This window comes from Bos taurus, chromosome 18, assembly GCF_002263795.3.
Source record: "Bos taurus isolate L1 Dominette 01449 registration number 42190680 breed Hereford chromosome 18, ARS-UCD2.0, whole genome shotgun sequence".
Lineage (NCBI taxonomy): Eukaryota > Metazoa > Chordata > Mammalia > Artiodactyla > Bovidae > Bos > Bos taurus.
Genome location: NC_037345.1, coordinates 37060174 through 37081651, shown reverse-complemented (window position 1 = coordinate 37081651; position 21478 = coordinate 37060174). Strand labels below are relative to the sequence as shown.

The 21478-nt window shown below is 39.5% G+C and overlaps 1 long non-coding RNA gene and 1 pseudogene across 5 annotated transcripts in view; one reads left to right on the top strand and one right to left on the bottom strand.

Moving 5' to 3' along the window:
• LOC112442299 (uncharacterized) overlaps positions 1-21478 on the bottom strand; it is a 210183-nt gene that overhangs the window by 118493 nt on the left and 70212 nt on the right. For 3 of the 5 annotated variants that reach the window (XR_009491353.1, XR_009491350.1, XR_009491351.1), the window contains exons 3-7: positions 20553-20728; positions 14885-15068; positions 10524-10686; positions 6267-6446; positions 2204-5015 (exon numbers count right to left, since the gene is read on the bottom strand). This is a non-coding gene — a long non-coding RNA (uncharacterized lncRNA). Of the gene's footprint in view, positions 1-2203; positions 5016-6266; positions 6447-10523; positions 10687-14884; positions 15069-20552; positions 20729-21478 lie in introns of those variants that run through there. The other 2 variants (XR_009491354.1, XR_009491352.1) reach the window with 2 other exon arrangements.
• On the top strand, positions 15149-20372 carry LOC132342892 (craniofacial development protein 2-like; annotated as a pseudogene).

Sequence of the window (21478 nt, the reverse complement as noted above, 5' to 3'; positions counted from 1 at the left end):
AGAGGAGAACATAGTTAAAACACTCTCCGACATACATCACAGCAGGATCCTCTATGACCCACCTCCCAGAATATTGGAAATAAAAGCAAAAATAAACAAATTGGACCTAATTAAACTTAAAAGCTTCTGCACAACAAAGGAAACTATAAGCAAGGTGAAAAGACAGCCTTCAGAATGGGAGAAAATAATAGCAAATGAAGCAACTGACAAACAACTAATCTCAAAAATATACAAGCAACTCCTACAGCTCAATTCCAGAAAAATAAATGACCCAATCAAAAAATGGGCCAAAGAACTAAACAGACATTTCTCCAAAGAAGACATACAGATGGCTAACAAACACATGAAAAGATGCTCAACATCATTCATTATCAGAGAAATGCAAATCAAAACCACTGTGAGGTACCATTTCATGCCAGTCAGAATAGCTGCGATCCAAAAGTCTACAAGCAATAAATGCTGGAGAGGGTGTGGAGAAAAGGGAACCTTCTTACACTGTTGGTGGGAATGCAAACTAGTACAGCCACTATGGAGAACAGTGTGGAGATTCCTTAAAAAACTGGAAATAGAACTGCCTTATGATACAGCAATCCCACTGCTGGGAATACACTCTGAGGAAACCAGAATTGAAAGAGACACATGTACCCCAATGTTCATCGCAGCACTGTTTATAATAGCCAGGACATGAAAGCAACCTAGATGTCTATCAGCAGATGAACGGATAAGAAAGCAGTGGTACATATACACAATGGAGTATTACTCCGCCATTAAAAAGAATACATTTGAATCAGTTCTAATGAGGTGGATGAGACTGGAGCCTATTATACAGAGTGAAGTAAGCCAGAAAGAAAAACACCAATACAGTATACTAACGCATATATATGGAATTTAGAAAGATGGTAACAATAACCCTGTGTACGTGACAGCAAAAGAGACACTAATGTATAGAACAGTCTTTTGGACTCTGTGGGAGAGGGAGAGGGTGGGATGATTTGGGAGAATGGCATTGAAATATGTATAATATCATATATGAAACGAGTCACCAGTCCAGGTTCGATACACGATACTGGATGCTTGGGGCTGGTGCACTGGGGCGACCCAGAGGGATGGTATGGGGAGGGAGGAGGGAGGAGGGTTCAGGATGGGGAACACATGTATACCTGTGGCAGATTCATTTTGATATATGGCAAAATCAATACAATATTGTAAAGTTAAATTAAAAAAAAAAAAGAAAGAAAGAAAAAAAAAAAAAGAATCAAGGGCCTAGGGTTAAGTTCCTGGTCCTGTCACTACCTTCCGCTGAGAGGACTTGGAATGGTCATTTAATCTCTCCAAGTGTGTTTTCTCATATCTTGAGTGAAGAAACTGTCCATCTACCTGAGAGAGATACTTTGAAAATTAAGTTAGAACACGATTTCTCAACCTTGGCACTAGTGACATTTTGGACCTGATATTTCCTGTTGCAAATCTGTGCACTGTAAGATATTCAGCCACATGTCTGGTCTCTACCCACCAGATACCAGTAGTATACACACACACTCCAGTAAGAATAATCAGAAGTGTCTTCAGACATCGCCAAAATCCATTGTGGGGAGGAGGGCAAAAATCACCCCCACACTCAGTTGAGACTGACTGAATTAAATGGTTTATATAAAAGCCTTCTTTATACATGGAATACATATAGGCCTATTATGTGCCAGACACTGTGCCCAAGTCAAATAAGATGTGATTCAAGCCGTCTAATAGTTTACAGTCTAGTAAAGGAGACAGATAAACAAACCAACGTTTGCAGTGATGGCAGTTTGGGAGCCTGTGGAGGGGCACGGAACAAAACATTTTGACATTAAAGAGTAGAAGCCACAGGATTTGGTAGCTAAATGGATGTGGGGGAAAAACAAAATGTTAAAAATGGTTAATTATTATTTAGCATATAAGTCAAAGAGTTTTTCCATAAAAAAAGGAATATTTCCCAGAAGGAAACTCACACCATGTAAGTGGTCACAAAATAAATATTGACTTCACTGTAAGGGCTTTAATTTTAACCAGTGGAGGAACACACATAGAACAACTACTCCCTTTCATCCATCCAATTTGCACTCATCACCAGAATTATCAAGACCAACAGGGGTTGTCTGATTCCTATACTGTAATTGGACTATCAAGTCCACAAAAAAAAGGCAGTAGCATGATAAGGAACAATGTGCATAGTTTATGGTTTCTTTATTTCATTCACTGAAGAACACATAATTTTAACATTTTCTAACAGTTTTATTCTATAATGAGCTTTAAGCCCAAGTTAAATGCATCTGTACCAATGCCACAAAAAAAAATAAACCTGCATCAGAGTGAAAAACCACCTTTCTCCCATAACAGTAGAGATGTGCAACTTTTCAGTACATTATCTTCATGTGAGGTCCACACAGAGGTGACTATTAGCTCTCCCTTGCTGACAACATCTATCCATTATCTCATTGCAGTTTCTAGCTTGTGTGGCACCAGGAAAGTGTAGCTTAAAGACACAGAACACAGTATTCATTAGAGGAAAGCTAGTTAGAGGCTGCTAATGGGACCCTTTGGCTTCTGGTCCTGCCGTGATTTTTGAATGAGATCCAAATGCTTAACCACGTCAATTCTTTTTGCAATTGCATGTTATCCAATACCCCAAAATATATGAAAGCCTTCCTGGTTTTTAGAGTTTATAACCCCCCTGACAATGAAGTTCTGTGTGGAAATATCAAAATTCAAGTAACAAAGACAATATTTAGAGGATCAAAAATAGAAACCATTATTAGAATATAAAAACATTTGTTACTTTAGAATCCACATTTCTAAGAAAAGCAGCCTTATTAAACGACATTTGCTCAATAGGCAATTTTCCTCCATTTAATTTTCACAAATAGATCACTTTGAAATGTATTTCCCCTAACAAAGACTGCACATTAACAACAAATGATACAATATCTTTAAATTTTAATTAATGTCAAGAGATTTATTTTGCTTCTAAGCAACTTAGAGAAACATGTTATTAATATAATTTAATTTATGGGCGTAGGCATTTGTTTTGTATTTTTAAAAGGGTAGTTCTGAAATTCTGGCCCTGTCAACATCATTTAAACATTCCTGTTCCATGCCTCAATATAATAAATTAAATCAGCATTTTAATTGTGCCCATGCTTTGTGGTTCCTGGCAGCACAAAAAGATTCTCTGTGAGCATGATGTCCCCCAAAAAACCCCACTGAGTGATTAATTACTAGTCTGGAAGATATAAATACGTCTCTCAATAAAGACAGTATGGACTGCTGGAAGCTCTGACCTTATACATCTCTGTAGGACGCCTTAACTTAGCAAACATCCTCCTAATTCAAACAAGACTCTGGCTCTAGCATTCACAGACAGCTCTACTATAATACACTGTTTCTCTGTTGAACAGGGTGTTTATTTTAATTAGCATCATTTGGTACATTTACAAGAATCAGAGGGAAACTGGGATTTTTATGCATAAATATGTAACAACCTTAAGGTATATCTGGTCCCTAAGTAAGGAAGAACTGAGAATAAGAAAAAATAAACCTGAGTTTTTATAAAGCATCATCTTTAGTATTCTACCTTTAATGTTACACTCTGACATTACTCATGTTTCATTCTGAGTTAAAGGTTTGACCGAAAAACGATAACTTTATAAACAAAGACATGAACCAGTAGGTCTACCTGGCTCTGTCTAAACCTCACAAATAACTGTCTGGATTGAGAAGCTATCATGGTCACTTTAGGGGAGAGAAGCTTATTAGAGAAAGGACTTTTTGGCCACCTCCCCTTACCTCCGCATAGTAAAAACAAGAATTGACAAAATTTCTAGAACTGCTTCTACAAAACCAAAATAAGATAAGAGGAATTACACCAATCACTGAAATCAGAAACTGCAAAGTCAACTAAGTTGAAAATAAAGATAAAGAAATCAAGACTTGAAGCTGGCTCTTTTAAATTGGAGAACTGTCATGTGTAGCTTTTTTAATGCTCTGCATTCATGACCATGGCATTTTTTAACAGAACTAAACACCACATCTCCTTCACCCTTTCAGTATGTTTTGCTTTTTTTTCAAAGGAGTGGGAAGGCAAGATAACCATACATCACTCTGGCCAGCCTAGCAATCCAGACATCATGTTCCTAACTGATCTATTTAAAACAAGTTGAAAAAAAGGTTTCCTAAAAAGTCAATACTCATTTGGCTGAAGAAAAAGTCATTTGTATTCAGATTTTTACCTTGCTGCTATTTATATTGGTATTTCTACTAGGCTTTGTCAAAGATAGATTTTGAGCATAGTCATCACATTTAACTGCAAGGGTTAAATCACTCAGTAAACGTGAGTCTGAACTCAACTCCTGGAGTCGACTACAAAAGAGTCACACTATTTCAGCACCTTCCAACAAGAGGTAGAGAACCCTTGAATCTTGGCTGGTCTTGTAGCTGTGACCATCAGAATACACATAAATGACACTACACTTATTCTGAGCCTAGGCCTCAAGAGACATTCCAGCTTTCATTCTCAAACTCTTGGACTTCTGTGTCCACCATGGAAATAAACTCAGGCTAGCCTGTTAGAGGTTCCAAGTCCATGTGGGAAATGGCCCCAGTCATCCCAGTTGTCCCAGATGTGATCTTGTGGATCATAAATCAATCAGCCCTGGCAATCTGCCAGTTGACTGTTACTATATAAGGAGCCCAGCCAAGGTTAGTCAAGTTTAGCCCACATTAGATGAACTGCCCACTAACCCCAACCAACAATGTCAACCTGCAATATAATATTGAGCTAAATTAAACAGGTACTTTCTCAGCCATTAAGATTTGAGGTGGTTTTTATGCAGAAATAGATAACAGCTACAGACCCTACAACCTCATAACTGTATCTTTCCCAGGCTTTAAGCCTCAATTCAAGTATTCTACTATGCTCATGGCCTTTAACAGGTACCAGTGTATGTTCTCTGTTGACCTTTGACTTCTGATATTACTTCTTTCTATAAAAAAAAAAAAAAACATTAGCACTTAAGCTAAAAAATGCCATATGGTTTTCTCAAAGTGTAGCTAAATATTTGTGTTTCACATACAAATGCTCTCTAGAGTCCATAGTTTATATTTTTCATTATCTAACACACAAAACACATTGGTGTTCCATAAATACTTGATTTGATTAGAAAGTTAAGTAGCTGGAATTTACAACAGATATTTAAACTGTTTCTGCTTTGCTTTTCTAACTTGTGATGTGTGATTAATATTAGCCTGTTTCACCACAAAGGAGACTGATTTTACACCTTCATATCCCTTTACAAATACAACATATCGTAAGTGTCACAGTAAGAAAACAAGAACTAGATAAAATTTAAAACTTCTATATATAGTAAAAAATACAAAGAACACCATTTTGCAAAGGTAACTAGGAGAAAATAGTTATGGTATATCCAACAAAGAGCTAAAAACCAATAGCATACAAAGAGCTTCTAATAAAGTCATTTAAAAAAAAAAGACAACCCACAATAAAACTGAGAAAAATACATTGAAAGGATTCATAAGTACAAATGAAAAACATGCAAAGGAGATTAGTCTCACATATAATCAGAAAAAAGTATGTTTAAATAAGGATTTTACCCAGATTATTAAAAATTTTAAAGATTAAATAAAATCCAATATTGATCACTGTGTACAGAAGAAATAGGCTTTAGTACTGTGGCATGGCTTTTAGGATGTTAATTGGGAACATGCCTTTTAACCCAAAAATATTCACTGAAACCTTGTTTTTAATATAAAAAAAAAACTGAAAAACTAAGTATTCATCAATACTCTCAGGTAAACACTGACTCACCCATCTGCGGAAAACTATGCAAAAATTTAGAAGAATGTGATAGATTTGTATACGTGGACATGAAAAGATCAAGAAATGTTAAATTTAAAAGGCAGGTTGCCAAAAAAGAGTATAACACCATTTTTTATTAAGTATATAATTGCACAGAAAAAAGGCTAGAATGATATACACTAAAATAATAGCCATGCTCAGTTAACAGGGGGAGTGCAGCTGAGAGAATGAAGGAAAATAGTAAGTTTTTACATATTTATGTATCACTTGAATGTCCCACAAGCACAGATATATGTGATGTGCATACAATTTGTTTATACTACACATACTTGATCAGGAGAAAGGGGCAGAGCACAGACTCATTCAATCAAGGAGTCAAAGAAAGAGCTGTTGCTTCACAGAGGAAATCCCCACTTACATCCTGGTTCACAGCCATGGAATAGTCAGCACCGCACACAGATGAGAGCCAGGACTGGCATTGGGAGCTCCTGGAGCATGATTTCCTCAGTGGCAGAGGAGAGGAGACACTGAGCAGCTAGCTGTGCCAGGGATATCATGTTTGGCATTTCAAGACTACTGTGGGGCATCCTCCTGGAATCTGGAATTAAGAAAAAACAAGCAGAAAGTTAAACTTGAAAATCAACACAGAAAGGATCAAAGGAGAGAGATGAGAGGCTGCCTAAAATAGTAACAAAGTTCGCAGTTACCAATCTCCAAGCAATCTCCTAGGCCAACCACCAGGGACTTTCACACATCGTATCTCACTCAATTTCAACAACAACCCTCAGTTGTTTTTATTTTATTGAAGGGAAAATGAACTTAGAGAGGTTAAGGAAATTAGCAAGGATCACATAGCCTATATGCACATGGTAGTGCCAAGGATTTGAATTCAGCCCTGTTTAATTCAACACCTAAGTTTTTAACTATCATGAATGGTATCCCCTCTCCTGTCACAGAAGCAGAAAGTCTTCAGAGTCAGCAATACTGGATGATATTCTTGCTGTATGTGCTAATATAGCTAAGGATATAATAGGTCAAGTAAAACAAGTATAGCTTAGCCATGGAAGCACAGAACAAAGGTTTCAGACAAGCACATGGTGATAGTACCTATTCAAAGAGTCAACAAGAACCTTGGTCCAGGGATACGTTTGGTTCCACCAACAGGGGCACATGCTATATGAACAAACTGAAATTTCTCAGTGTTCCAGCATAAAGGCCAGTGCCTAGACTGTGGATTCACCAAGGCAATGTCATTCCAGAATGCCTTTTAGAGAATGAATAGCTCCAACATGGGCCTTAAGTGAGCTTCTTTTCTATTAGAAACGTCTATGGTCTTTCAGGTATATTTCCACTCTTTTTGGATATTTTAATTCTGTTCCAAATTCAGTCTAAGTGAATGACACAATCCATTGCTGAAGAATATATATATATATATATCACAAATCCATCATAAACCTAGGCCACCTGGCTTCTCCCCACAGACCTGGCATTAACACATACGGAATTGGGGTAAGTCAGGGTGCAAGAAAGGAGTTGGAGGGAAGGATGCTGTGTCCTTAAGCTTGAGAAAGAGATTTATGTAAAAATTCTGGAAGGACCCACTAATATTTTGAAAATTCATGTACACTTTTACCTATTTTGTATATTAGAGGTCTACATGAGATTTTTTTTCAAGAATGGATTACACTGCTTTAAACAAAAAAGGCTTGGACATCAATGAGGTAAAAGGAAGGGATGGCTGATGTTTGGTTCAGTCATGTAATGACTACTGTTTCTTTGGAAATTAATTCTCAGGCATTTTTGGCTATCGCTGATTGAGATGTGGTTGGAAACGGATTCCAAGAAGTTCTCCAGAGTGGCTCTACCAGTGCTCTTTTTGATTTACAGCCATAAAAGAGCCATCATAATTAAACCTTCACCCCAACCCTCAATCCTAAATAGATGTAGGTTTTTTAAGCACTATGTTGGGCACAAAAGGAATGCAGAGTTTTATGGAAAGTGCTAATCATCCCTTCAGGAGGCAGAGAGAATAATCAGTATAGGCTCCACACCTCAGCTGTTGAGTTTAAACCTCAGCTGCTGCTGCTGCTGCTGCTGTTAAGTCGCTTCAGTTGTGTCTGACTCTGTGCAACCCCATTGATGGCAGCCCACCAGGCTCCCCCGTCCCTGGGATTCTCCAGGCAAGAACACTGGAGTGGGTTGCCATTTCCTTCTCCAATGCATGAAAGTGAAAAGTGCAACTGAAGTCGTTCAGTCGTGTCTGAATCTTAGTGACCCCATGGACTGCAGCCTACCAGTCTCCTCCGTCCATGGGATTTTCCGGGCAAGAGTACTGGAGTGGGTTGCCATTGCCTTCTCCATTAAACCCCAGAGCTACTCCTTAATAGCCATGTGGTCTAGGGGAAGTTGTGTAATCTCTCCAAGCATTAGAATTTTGATATGTAAGATGTAAACTACAAATTACATTGGATTATTATAAGGACTAAATACCAGTAAAATGTTTTGTACTGAGGCTCAGATCAAATCTCCTCAAATGTTAATTTATATATTATCTCATTGGAAACAAAGATTTGAAGATAAAATCAAAAGTAACTTGGAGAACAGAAAGCAGTACAACACAGGGAGGCCATGAATTGAATAGTAAATAGGGAACAGGAAGAGGGAAGAAGGGAAACTAAAGATTTCATAATCTGCTGAGGTTTGGGCTTCAGTCTATAGGGTATGGGGATACACTTAAAGTTGTTTAGTAATTCACTTGTTCAGAAAAATACATGCTAAGTGCTTACTCTGTGCCAATCACCATTTTAGTGAAGGAAATAAGAAGGTAAGTAAGGTGGGATTTCTGCCCTTGAACACGTCCATTTTTTAGGAGACACAGACTTATAATACTAAGAGATGGGAGTTATAATAAAAATATATACCACGTGCTACGGAAAAGAGAGGGTGAAGTTTAGATGACTAAGTTTTACTTCCTAAAAGTATAAGCAGCAGGTCAGAATGTGGGTTGATTAAAAAATGAAGAGAGGTTTATCACAAATGTAAGAGGATGAAGTATAACCACCCACTGAGAAAGCATAGAGTAGCTGGAATTCAAACATTTAGGTTCAGGCTGAACCTAAAGCAATGGACCCTAAAAATCTGCTTCCTCACAGTCCACAGGCCTCTCAAAGATACAGGGAAAACACTCTCAAATACTTAGGGTGTCATCTCAGAAAGAAGTTTACTCCTCTGAAGCTAATCACTGCTTGACTCTTAAGAGCAACTGCGGAGAGGATGTCAACGAAACTTTTCTCTTGTACATTTAAGAATTTCACAATCATTGCCAGTTAAGGATGGGAAGAAGAGGAAAGAAGCAACAGAAGGATTACAAAAATTTTAAGTAGTTTAATGTTGAAGGGGTGATAAACTGGATAATACCTCCCCCTGACAAAGATGTCCATGCCTTAATTCCTGGAACCTGTGACTATGTTACCTTACCTGCTAATGAGAACTTTTCATGTGTGATTAAGGCTCTAGAGAAAGACATAGGGTGATAGAAGCTCAGGTTGGAGCGATGCACCTTGTAGACGGAAGAAGAGGCCATGAGCCAAGGAAGGTAGTCTTTTCCTATAATCTGGAAAAGACAAGGAAACAGATTCTTCCCCTGGAGCCTCCAGAGGGAACATAGCTCCATCAACACCCTTAACTCCTTGAGACTCATTTTAGACTTTTGACTTCCAGAATTGGAAGAGAATAAATGTGCTTTCTTTTTGAGCCACTAAGCTTACAGTTAGTTACAAAATAAATAGGAAAGTAATATGGGGAGATGGAGCTTCCTTCAGAAACCTCAAAGTTCAGTTAAGTATTTTATTAACCCTCTCAACAGTTTAAAGAGAATGAAAATGGAGACAGAGAGAAGTTAGAGCAAGTCATCCAAGACTAAACAGCAGAACAGGGAAGAAAATACTACCAAGTTTAATACCCAGAACACAACATGATTCTTCCAACTCCAAAAATGCAGAAAGCTCTCTGGAAGACTACCAAGCTTCGTTTGAGTGAGAAGTTCAGATCCTATACACAGGAAAGCCCAGGCATTTCATTTTGATGCAATCTCAGGGTCACAGTAAAAGGAAATGGTGGGTTATATTTGGTTTTTCTCACTGCCAGTAAAATAACATTCTTGCTGTAAGTGCTAAGTACTCATTCACTTCACAGTCAGGGATGCCCAGTCCCAACCCCCAAAAAAAGTATGTCAATATTAGCCACAGAGACAGAGAGAAACTCTCTTACCCTCCCAGGGCAGTCAGTTTATGCTAAGGTTAATGGGAGAAAAAAGAGAAAAAATGAAGTCCAGAAGAAAACGTATCTTTATCACTCACATCCCCAAGTAGATAAACACACTAAGAACCCTAGTGAATGCTAAATTTAGTTCTTTGCATCATTCCCAGCTTGCATATCTTGTGCACATGTATTTAAATACTGTTATCAATAACACCACTTCCTAGAATAAATATTTTTCATTTATGAATTTATGCCCATTTTGACCATGTGAAACAGGCAAATTAAACATACACCAGGAGATGAAGACGAAGGCAATACAGCAATCTCCAGCTAAGAAATTTGAAAAAAAAAAAAATATATATATATATACACACACACACACACATATATATAGGGAATAAAGAAAAAAATCAACCTTTGATGAAATAATTGCTTCTGCTGTTATTTTTTGCTATTGCTTCAGAAATGTTCTCTCTCTCTCCCCCTTTCTTGTCCCTATAGCAAGGTGCCCTGCTGCTGTGCAGATGAAAGGTCCAGTCTCTTTAAAATTTCATGCAGAGCTCTTCACAACACTGAAGCTTTAAAGGCCCATGGCAAATACAACATATTGTTACACTTGATGGAAGGAGATAAAAATTACATGCAAAATATACTGTATATTCATTGTCTGGAAATAGTACAAACTTACAGGTTCCTGGTAACCAATATGGGCTTATATATTCTGATTTCAATATTTTAAAAAACAAAAGATACACATGGAGTGAGTATTGTAGCAAAAATAAGAATGAAAAGTCAAATCACCCATGGTTAGATTAGAGTCTTAGGATGTATGAATAATTTTATTTACAGTTTTCCTAAATTATTTTAGATATATGAAATGTATTTGTGTGTGTGTGTGTGTGTTAGTTGCTCAGTTGCGCCTGACTCTTTGCAACCCTATGGACTATAGTCCACCAGGCTCTTCAGTCCATGGAATTCTCTAGGCAAGAATACTGGAGTGGGTTGCCATTTCCTTCTCCAAGGGACCTTCCTGACCCAGGGATTGAGCCCAGGTCTCCTGCATTGCAGGCAGATTCTTTACCATCTGAGCCACCAGGGTAGCCCTGTATATTTCAAAGATATCAAAAGACACAAAGGGCAAGAAAAAAAAATATTTTCTAAAACTTGTATATAAGATGGGGTTCTTTACTCTAAGTTATTTTTAAATCTCTATAAGAAAAAAATGGAGATGATATCTTTTTAATTTTACCATACAAAATTATTTAAAAAAAAACATTAAGCATTAGAACTGAAGATACTGGAATGCAGAGCACAGTAATTCCAAAAGCAAGTTTATCAACCATTACTCACTGAGGCTTAATTACAATGGGTGAATTTGATTATAAAATTTTAAATTTACAAGGTAAACACCATTATCTATATATCAAAATTTTAGGTATTTTATTGTAGCTGTTTTCAAATGGCCCCATTTAGGCAGACTCATCCATTTGCATTTACTCATTTTCTTGCAAACGTTTCAGTTCAGTCGCTCAGTCGTGTCCGACTCTGCGACCCCATGAATTGCAGCATGCCAGGCCTCCCTGTCCATCATCAACTCCTGGAGTCCACTCAAACACATGTCCATCGAGTCGGTGATGCCATCCAACCATCTCGTCCTCTGTCGTCCCCTTCTCCTGCCCTCAATCCTTCCCAGCATCAGGGTCTTTTCAAATGAGTCAGCTCTTCACATCAGGTGACCAAAGTATTGGAGTTTCACCTACAACATCAGTCCTTCCAAAGAACACCCAGGACTGATCTCCTTTACGATGGACTGGTTGGATCTCCTTGCAGTCCAAGGGACTCTCAAGAGTCTTCTCCAACACCACAATTCAAAAGCATCAATTCTTTGGCACTCATCTTTCTTTATAGTCCAAGTCTCACATCCATACATGACCACTGGAAAAACCATAGCCTTGACTAGACGGACCTTTGTTGGCAAAGTAATATCTCTGCTTTTGAATATGCTGTCTAGGTTGGTCATAACTTTCCTTCCAAGGAGCAAGTGTCTTTTAATTTCATGGCTGCAATCACCATTTGCAGTGATTTTGGAGCCCAGAAAACTAAAGTCTGACATTGTATCCACTGTTTCCCCATCTATTTCCCATGAAGTGATGGGACCGGATGCCATGATCTTCGTTTTCTGAATGTTGAGCTTTAAGCCAACTTTTTCACTCTCCTCTTTCACTTTCATCAAGAGGCTTTTGAGTTCCTCTTCACTTTCTGCCATAAGGGTGGTGTCATCTGCATATCTGAGGTTATTGATATTTCTCCCGGCAATCTGGATTCCAGCTTATGCTTCCTCCAGCCCAGGGTTTCTCATGATGTACTCTGCATAGAAGTTAAATAAGCAGGGTGACAATATACAGCCTTGATGTGCTCCTTTTCCTATTTGGAACCAGTCTGTTGTTCCATGTCCAGTTCTAACTGTTGCTTTCTGACCTACATACAGATTTCTCAAGAGGCGGGTCAGGTGGTCTGGTATTCCCATCTCTTTCAGAATTTTCCACACTTTATTGTGATCCACACAGTCAAAGGCTTTGGCATAGTCAATAAAGCAGAAGTAGATGTTTTTCTGGAACTCTCTTGCTTTTTCTTGCATCCAGCAGATGTTGGATATTTGATCTCTGGCTCCTCTGCCTTTTCTAAAACCCGCTTGAACATCAGGAAGTTCACGGTTCACATATTGCTGAAGCCTGGCTTGGAGAATTTTAAGCATTACTTTACTAGCGTGTGAGATGAGTGCAACTGTGCGGTAGTTTGAGCATTCTTTGGCATTGCCTTTCTTTGGGATTGGAATGAAAACTGACCTTTTCCAGTCCTGTGGCCACTGCTGAGTTTTCCAAATTTGCTGGCATATTGAGTGCAGCACTTTCACAGCATCATCTTTCAGGATTTGAAATAGCTCAACTGGAATTCTATCACCTCCACTAGCTTTGTTCGTAGTGATGCTTTCTAAGGCCCACTTGACTTCACATTCCAGGATGTCTGGCTCTAGGTCAGTGATCACACCATCGTGATTAACTGGGCCATGAAGATCTTTTTTGTACAGTTCTTCTGTGTATTCTTGCCACCTCTTATCTTCTGCTTCTGTTAGGCCCCTACCATTTCTGTCCTTTATTGAGCCCATCTTTGCATGAAATGTTCCCTTGGTATCTCTAATTTTCTTGAAGAAATCTCTAGTCTTTCCCATTTTGTTGGTTTCCTCTATTTCTCTGCATTGATCACTGAGGAAGGCTTTCTTATCTCTCCTTGCTATTCTTTGGAACTCTGCATTCAAATGGGTATATCTTTCCTTTTCTCCTTTGCTTTTCGCTTCTCTTCTTTTCACAGCTATTTGTAAGGCCTCCCCAGACAGCCATTTTGCTTTTCTGCATTTCTTTTTCTAGGGGATGGTGTTGATTCCTGTCTCCTGTACAATGTCACGAACCTCCATCCACAGTTCATGAGGCACACTGTCTATCAGATCTAGTCCCTTAAATCTATTTCTCACTTCCTCTGTATAGTCATAAGGGATTTGATATAGGTCATACCTGAATGGTCTAGTGGTTTTCTCCACTTTCTTCAATTTCAGTCTGAATTTGGCAATAAGGAGTTCATGATCTGAGCCACAGTCAGCTCCCAGTCTTGTTTTTGCTGACCGTATAGAGCTTCTCCATCTTTGGCTGCAAAGAATATAATCAATCTGATTTCGGTGTCGACCATCTGGTGATGTCCATGTGTAGAGTCTTGTGTTGTTGGAAGAGGGTGTTTGTTATGACCAGTGCGTTCTCTTGGCAAAACTCTGTTAGCCTTTGCCCTGCTTCATTCTGTACTCCAAGGCCAAATTCACCTGTTACTCCAGGTGTTTCTTGACTTCCTACTTTTGCATTCCAGTCCCTTATAATGAAAAGGACATCTTTTTTTCAGTGTTAGTTCTAGAAAGTCTTGTAGGTCTTCATAGAACTGTTCAGCTTCAGCTTCTTCAGTGTTGCTGGTAAGGCATAGACTTGGATTACCATAATATTGAATGGTTTGCCTTGGAAAGGAACAGAGATCATTCTGTCGTTTTTGAGATTGCATCCAAGTACTGCATTTCGGATTCTCTTGTTGACTATGATGGCTACTCCACTTCTTCTAAGGTATTCCTTCCCACAGCAGTAGGTATAATGGTCATCTGAGTTAAATTCACCCATTCCAGTCCATCTTAGTTCACTGATTCCTAGAATGTAGATGTTCACTCTTGTCATCTCCTGTTTGACCACTTCCAATTTGCCTTGATTCATGGACCTGACATTCCAGGTTCCTATGCAATATTGCTCTTTACAGCATCGAACTCTGCTTCCATCACCAGTCCCATTCACAACTGGGTGTTGTTTTTGCTTTGGCTCCATCCCTTCATTCTTTCTGGAGTTATTTCTCCACTGATCTCCAGTAGCATATTGGGCACCTACTGACCTGGGGAGTTCATCTTTCAGTGTCCTATCATTTTGCCTTTTCATACTGTTCATGGGGTTCTCAAGGCAAAAATACTGAAGTGGTTTGCCATTCCCTTCTCCAGTGGACCACATTCTTTCAGACCTCTCCACCATGACCTGGCCGTCTTGGGTGGCCCCACAAGGCATGGCTTAGTTTCATTGAGTTAAACAAGGCTGTGGTCTGTGTGATCATATTGGCTAGTTGTCTGTGATTGTAGTTTCAGTCTGTCTGCCCTCTGATCCCCTCTCTCAGTGCCTACCGTCTTACTTGGGTTTCTCTTACCTTGGACATGGGGTCTCTCTTCACGGCTGCCCCAGGAAAGTGTGGCTGCTGCTCCTTACCTTGGAAGCAGGGTAGCTCCCCTCAGCCACAGCCCCTGCCCTTGGGCACAAGGTAGCTCCTCTCGGCTGCGCTCCTGCGCCGTCACAAACGTTTAGTGGCTATCTACTATATGCCAGGCACTGTGCTAGGTGTCAGGAATAAAAAAAAAAAAAACAGAAAGATGTTGTTCCTGTATCCAGAGGGATTACAATATTGTAAAAGGAGATGAACACAGTAAAAGGTAAGTAAGCCCTAGAGGTCCTATTGCAGAAGTGGGGATATCATAGTAGCACAAAGAATAGCTGATTGGTTTCTCCTAACAGCTATCAGGAAGAAAAAAGTTCTATGCAGTGTCAGTCCTTGACTAGGGGCTTAGAAACCACATAGGTACTAATGGTATAAACCAAGAGAGCAGTAGCAGAATGAGGGAAGAGGAGACAGATTTTGGAAAAATCAAGAGTAAAAAATCTGTACAACTCAGGTACTGATTAGAAGTAGAAAGCCAGAGCATGAGAGAATCATAGGATGAGTCCCAGATTTCTAATATTGGTATCATCCACCATTTCAACAATTATTTACTACTTAATAAGTGCCAGACAGAATGTGGTCCACTGGAGAAGGGAATGGCAAACCAGTATTCTTGCCTTGAGAACTCCATGAACAGTATGAAAAGGCAAAATGATAGGATACTGAAAGAAAAACTCCCCAGATCAGTAGGTGCCCAATATGCTACTGGAGATCAGTAGAGAAATAACTCCAGAAAGAATGAAGGGATGGAGCCAAAGCAAAAGAATACCCAGCTGTGGATGTGACTGGTGATAGAAGCAAGGTCCGATGCTGTAAAGAGCAATATTGCATAGGAACCTGGAATGTCAGGTCCATGAATCAAGGCAAATTGGAAGTGTCAAACAAGAGATGGCAAGAGTGAATGTCGACATTCTAGGAATCAGCGAACTGAAATGGACTGGAATGGATGAATTTAACTCAGATGATCATTATGTCTACTACTGCGGGCAGGAATCCCTCAGAAGAAATGGAGTAGCCATCATGGTCAACAAAAGAGTCCGAAATGCAGTACTTGGATGCAATCCAAAAACGACAGAATGATCTCTGTTCCTTTCCAAGGCAAACCATTCAATATCACAGTAATCCAAGTCTATGCCCCAACCAGTAACGCTGAAGAAGCTGAAGTTGAATGGTTCTATGAAGACCTACAAGACCTTTTAGAACTAACACCCAAAAAAGATGTCCTTTTCATTGTAGGGGACTGGAATGCAAAAGTAGGAAGTCAAGAAACACCTGGAGTAACAGGCAAATTTGGCCTTGGAATACGGAATGAAGCAGGGCAAAGACTGATAAGAGTTTTGCCAAGAAAATGCACTGGTCATAACAAACACCCTCTTCCAACAACACAAGAGAAGACTCTATACATGGACATCACCAGATGGTCAACATCGAAATCAGATTGATTATATTCTTTGCAGCCAAAGATGGAGAAGCTCTATACGGTCAGCAAAAACAAGACCAGGAGCTGACTGTGGCTCAGACCATGAACTCCTTATTGCCAAATTCAGACTTAAATTGAAGAAAGTAGGGAAAACCACTAGACCATTCAGGTATGACCTATATCAAATCCCTTATGACTATACAGAGGAAGTGAGAAATAGATTTAAGGGCCTAGATCTGATAGATAGAGTGCCTGATGAGCTATGGAATGAGGTTCATGACATTGTACAGGAGACAGGGATCAAGACCATCCCCATGGAAAAGAAATGCAAAAAGGCAACATGGCTGTCTGGGGAGGCCTTACAAATAGCTGTGAAAAGAAGAGAAGCAAAAAGCAAAGGAGAAAAGGAAAGATATAAACATCTGAATGCAGAGTTCCAAAGAATAGCGAGAAGAGATAAGAAAGCCTTCCTCAGCGATCAATGCAAAGAAATAGAGGAAAACAACAGAATGGGAAAGACTAGAGATTTCTTCAAGAAACTCAGAGATGCCAAAGGAACATTTCATGCAAAGATGGGCTCAATAAAGGACAGAAATGGTATGGACCTAACAGAAGCAGAAGATATTAAGAAGAGGTGGCAAGAATACACAGAAGAACTGTACAAAAAAGATCTTCATGACCCAGATAATCACAATGGTGTGATCATTCATCTAGAGCCAGACATCCTGGAATGTGAAGTCAAGTGGGCCTTAGAAAGCATCACTACGAACAAAGCTAGTGGAGGTGATAGAATTCCAGTTGAGCTATTTCAAATCCTGAAAGATGATGCTGTGAAAGTGCTGCACTCAATATGCCAGCAAATTTGGAAAACTCAGCAGTGGCCACAGGACTGGAAAAGGTCAGTTTTCATTCCAATCCCAAAGAAAGGCAATGCCAAAGAATGCTCAAACTACCGCACAGTTGCACTCATCTCACACGCTGTAAAGTAATGCTTAAAATTCTCCAAGCCAGGCTTCAGCAATATGTGAACAGTGAACTTCCTGATGTTCAAGATGGTTTTAGAAAAGGCAGAGGAACCAGAGATCAAATATCTAATATCTGCTGGATGCAAGAAAAAGCAAGAGAGTTCCAGAAAAACATCTACTTCTGCTTTATTGACTATGCCAAAGCCTTTGACTGTGTGGATCACAATAAAGTGTGGAAAATTCTGAAAGAGATGGGAATACCAGACCACCTGACCTGCCTCTTGAGAAATCTGTATGCAGGTCAGGAAGCAACAGTTAGAACTGGCCAAGGGACAACAGGTTCCAAATAGGAAAAGGAGTCCGTCAAGGCTGTATATTGTCACCCTGTTTATTTAACTTCTATGCAGAGTACATCATGAGAAACGCTGGACTGGAAGAAACACAAGCTGGAATCCAGATTGCCGGGAGAAATATCAATAACCTCAGATATGCAGATGACACCACCCTTATGGCAGAAAGTGAAGAGGAACTCAAAAGCCTCTTGATGAAGGTGAAAGTGGAGAGTGAAAAAGTTGGCTTAAAGCTCAACATTCAGAAAACGAAGATCATGGCATCCGGTCCCATCACTTCATGGGAAATAGATGGGGAAACAGTGAAACAGTGTCAGACTTTAGTTTTCTGGGCACCAAAATCACTGCAAATGGTGATTGCAGCCATGAAATTAAAAGACACTTGCTCCTTGGAAGGAAAGTTATGACCAACCTAGACAGCATATTCAAAAGCAGAGATACTACTTTGCCAACAAAGGTCCGTCTAGTCAAGGCTATGGTTTTTCCTGTGGTCATATATGGATGTGAGAGTTGGACTTTGAAGAAGGCTGAGCACCGCAGAATTGATGCTTTTGAATTGTGGTGTTGGAGAAGACTCTTGAGAGTCCCTTGGACTGCAAGGAGATCCAACCAGTCCATTCTGAAGGAGATCAGCCCTGGGATTTCTTTGGAAGGAATGATGCTAAAGCTGAAACTCCAGTACTTTGGCCACCTCACGCGAAGAGTTGACTCATGTGAAAGACTCTGATGCTGGGAGGGATTGGGGGCAAGAGGAGAAGGGGACGACAGAGAATGAGATGGCTGGATGGCATCACTGACTTGATGGACGTGAGTCTGAGTGAACTCCGGGAGTTGGTGATGGACAGGGAGGCCTGGCGTGCTGCGATTCATGGGGTTGCAAAGAGTCAGACATGACTGAGCGACTGATCTGATCTGATCTGATCTGAAGTGCCAGACACCATTCTAAATATTGAAGACATAACAGTGCCCACATAAGAATTCAAACCCCTAAACTTAGAGAACAAATGGAAAGCTACAACGAAAGAGTAGTATTAGAATTGATAAGTGCTGTGAAGAAAATAGAGCAGTTTCAAGGAACATAGAGAAGGCCAAGACAGTTTTATCATGGTGAACAAGATGAAATTGCAGATTCAGGGAAGCAGGGTCAGGTTACAAAAGACTTACAGGCCAGGTAAGAATTTTGAGTGTAAAGAAAAAAATTTGCAGGTTTTCAGCAGAAGTGACGACAGATCGTGGGGAAATAGATTAGGGAGTAAAAAAGGAAACAGGCTAGCTCAAAGGTCTTTCAGTGATCTAGACTGGAAATGAAGGTGACTTGGACCAGGTGAGAAAAGTTGGGCATTCCTAGGGTCCCTTTCAGGGGTGGAGTTGGAAGTTCTTGCAAATAGGTTAGCTGTGCAGGGTGAAGAAAATAGAGCAAGTTTATTCTTGGGCTTTGCTTGAGGGACTGGGTAAATAAAGCAACTGAGATGGGGAAGACCTGGGGCAGAAGTAAGGCAGGAGAGGGAATCAAAAATATTTGGGGGCATATTAGGTTTCAGACACCCCTTAGACATCGAAGTAGAGGTACCAAGTAGGCAGTTGGTTACATGAGATGAAGTCAGAAGAGAGGTCAGGGCTGGATATGAATTGGGGAACCTCCCAGTATATGCATGCAAAGGGCCTAGGACTGAAAGAGATCATGGGGCTTGGAGCAAGGGTGTTAGTGGGAGGGACTGTCAATGGATGAGAGATCACTGAGGATCTCCCACACTTAGAGGTCAGACAGAAAAGGTCACAAAAATCAGCAAAAAAAAAAAAAGACCATGAAGTTGCAGCCACAGAGATAAGAAGGAAACCTGGTGAATGTGATGTCACAAAAGCCAAAGGAACAGTGTTTTAAGGAATAGTTTGCTATGGGGAAAACATTTGAAAGGTCAAGGAATGTGAGGATAGAGAAGTTAACCACTAGATTTGAAATCATTAAAATTTTTGGTAACCTTAGAAAAAGATTTTCTGTGCAGGTGAGAGGACAGAGCATCTACAACAGTTTTGAAAAGATAATAAGATGTAAGGAAGCACAAACAGCTAGTGTCCGCAACTTTTATGATTTAAATGTTGTTGTAAAAGGCAACCTAGAGATGAGGCCTTAGCTGAGATGGGGAGTGAGGAGATGAGAAGTTAAGGAAAGGGAGATGACAGGGCATGTGTTCATTTGCTGATAGTAACAGTTCTGTACAAAGGCAAAAATGGATGATGCAAGAAGTGAAGTTTTAAGAAGGCAAAAAGAGATATATTCCAGAATATAAGAAATGGAATCCCTTTGATAGGAGTAGGCAATTGATTTTTTTTTTAATCTATAAAGGACATTTCCAAATTTAAAAAATTTGAATATAGACTATATTAAGTGGTTTTATTGAATTGATGTTAATTTTCTTAGATATGAGAATGATAATGTGGTCACATAAAAGTGTTCTTTTCCTTGGCAATAAATGCTGAAGTATTCAGATGAAATAAATGATATCTGCAAAAAAAGAGATGAATAAGACATTCTTTTATCTAATAAGATAGATGAACCAAATAGGTAAAATATTAACAATCTGTAGGGTTAGGAGTAGTTGACTGCTTTCTGTGCTATTTTTTCAGCTTCTCCATTGATTCGAAATTTTCCCAGATTAAAGTTGCATGGGGACATTACAGAGGTTTGAGGTAACCCTCTCCTTACTAGACCTTCTAAATCAGAATCTCTGGAGATGGGACCTAGGAATCTGTTTTTTATAAAAGCCCCTATGATGGTTTTGATTTGTAGTTCAACTGATTATCTATTACTGCATATTAACCACTTCAAAATATACTGACTTGAAAGAACAACCCTTTTAACTGCTCACCAATCTGTGGGTCAAGAATTTGGAAAGGACTTGGCAGAGCAGTCACTCAGCTGGGACTTCAGGATTCAAGACGGCCTGACTCACTGTCTGTGGCCTTGCTGCTCAGCTGGGGCTTCTCCATGTGGCCTCTTTCTCCAGGAGGATAGCCTGGACTCCTTAACAGCTATGTCCCCCTGCTGTGGGAACAGAAGTTATGAGACCTGGGCTTAGAAGTCTAAAATATCACTTCTATCACATCCTATCAGCCAAAGTAGGTCACAAAGCCAGATCCGACTCAAGGGAGTAGAGAAAGAGACTCCATTTCTTGATGGCAAGAACAACGACATCATATTAACAAAGCAAGTGTGGAGCAGAAAGGTGTGATTCACTGAGAGGCTGTTATAACAATCTACTACAGACACCAGCTAAATTAGACTACCAATTTAAATAATACAAGCTTGTGTCACACTGTAAGTATCTTGTCCATGTGTAAAAAGTTCTTCTAAAACTGTCTGAAAAAAGTTAACCTTCAAAAAAAAAAAAAAGTTAACCTTCTTAATATGGAAGAAACTTGCAATTTTATGATGCTAATAAGTTTCTCAATAGATCATAAACATTCCAAAAGTAAAATCCAATCTACCCCACTTATTGCAAGACTCCAGGACCCAGATTTAGATCACAGCAGTTCTGTAAATAAGCTAAAGGACAATAGAAGAAGTTCTACAAGAGTCTCAGCAAGTTCTCACCAAATTTACAGATAAATAGAGAGCAGAAATGGAATGGGATGCTTGTCTAGTGGAGAAGAGTAGCCCTTCCTCATTTTTGCCCTATGGGTGATGACAGAGGTCAAACTTATAACATCTACTCCTTCTTTAACTGTTTTATGCTTCATTAGCTGATCACCATGTTAACAGAGGCAGCAAGACCTCCAACCAGGATATTGAATA